Below are 1,189 nucleotides of genomic sequence, written 5' to 3' on the forward strand. Positions count from 1 at the left end.
CGAAAAGAAAAAATAACTAAAAATCGATATATAGAAAGTTAAAAGAAGAAAATATGTCAGAATTGGATTATCCTCTTACTCCATTGTTTTTTTACACATCGGTGTATGTTTTAGTGCCGCAACCGCAGATGTTGGATGTGATTGATGTTGTTGTAGCAAACATATCAAAGAAGGAAAAAATTTGAGGATAGAACATAAAAGCAAAGGCCGAAAATAAAAAATAACTAAAAATCGATATATAGAAGTTAAAAGAAAAAATATGTCAGAATTGGATTATCCTCTTACTCCATTATTTTTTTACTCATCGGTCCCTGTTTTAGTGCCGCAACCGCAGATGTTGGATGTGATTGATGTTGTTGTAGCAAACATATCAAAGAAGGAAAAAATTTGAGGACAAAACATAAAAGCAAAGGCCGAAAATAAAAAATAACTAAAAATCGATATATAGAAAGTTAAAAGAAAAAATATGTCAGAATTGGATTATCCTCTTACTCCATTATTTTTTTACACATCGGTCCATGTTTTAGTGCCGCAACCGCAGATGTTGGATGTGATTGATGTTGTTGTAGCAAACATATCAAAGAAGGAAAAAAATTAAGGACAGAACATAAAAGCAAAGGCCGAAAATAAAAAATAACTAAAAATCGATATATAGAAAGTTAAAAAAAGAAAATATGTCAGAAGTGGGGTTTGAACCCACGCCCTCGTAAGAGGACCAGAACTTGAGTCTGGCGCCTTAGACCACTCGGCCATCCTGACTGATTTGTTCTATGTAATCCTTAATCATACTTAACTAATGTAACTACTGTTTTGTTTATATTCTCGGGGAACAGAAAGGAGACGCCACTGCGCAAAGGAATAAATCGTATCCTAGTCACCCCTCTCACTGTCTGCTTTTCTTTACCGATCGACCTGCTTCCCCGAGCAGCTCAAAGTGCGATCGCGAAACGTGTACCTTTCACCTGTTATGCGAGTTTATTTACCATATAATTAAACAAGAGAAAAGTTTGAAAAAAATTAAACAAGAGAAAAGAAACCTTCAAACGGCCGACTGCGCATCACATCATGTTTTGATAACGTGACCCGCAAAAAAAAAAAAAGATAACGTGACCCGCAAAAAGAAAAATTGTTTCGATCATGAGCACTGATTGATCGCCCACTCCACTCCCCAAAGTCGAAAACAACGGGC

General features: G+C 35.7%; 1 non-coding gene across 1 annotated transcript; it reads right to left on the minus strand.

Annotated features, from left to right (window-relative positions):
* Window positions 1-675: 675 nt before the first annotated feature.
* TRNAL-CAA (transfer RNA leucine (anticodon CAA)) lies at window positions 676-759 on the minus strand. Its single transcript has one exon. It is a non-coding gene; the product is annotated as a tRNA-Leu (tRNA).
* Between the last annotated feature and the right edge of the window lie 430 nt (window positions 760-1,189).

The sequence above is a fragment of the Triticum aestivum genome, chromosome 7D, assembly GCF_018294505.1.
Source record: "Triticum aestivum cultivar Chinese Spring chromosome 7D, IWGSC CS RefSeq v2.1, whole genome shotgun sequence".
Taxonomy (NCBI): domain Eukaryota; kingdom Viridiplantae; phylum Streptophyta; class Magnoliopsida; order Poales; family Poaceae; genus Triticum; species Triticum aestivum.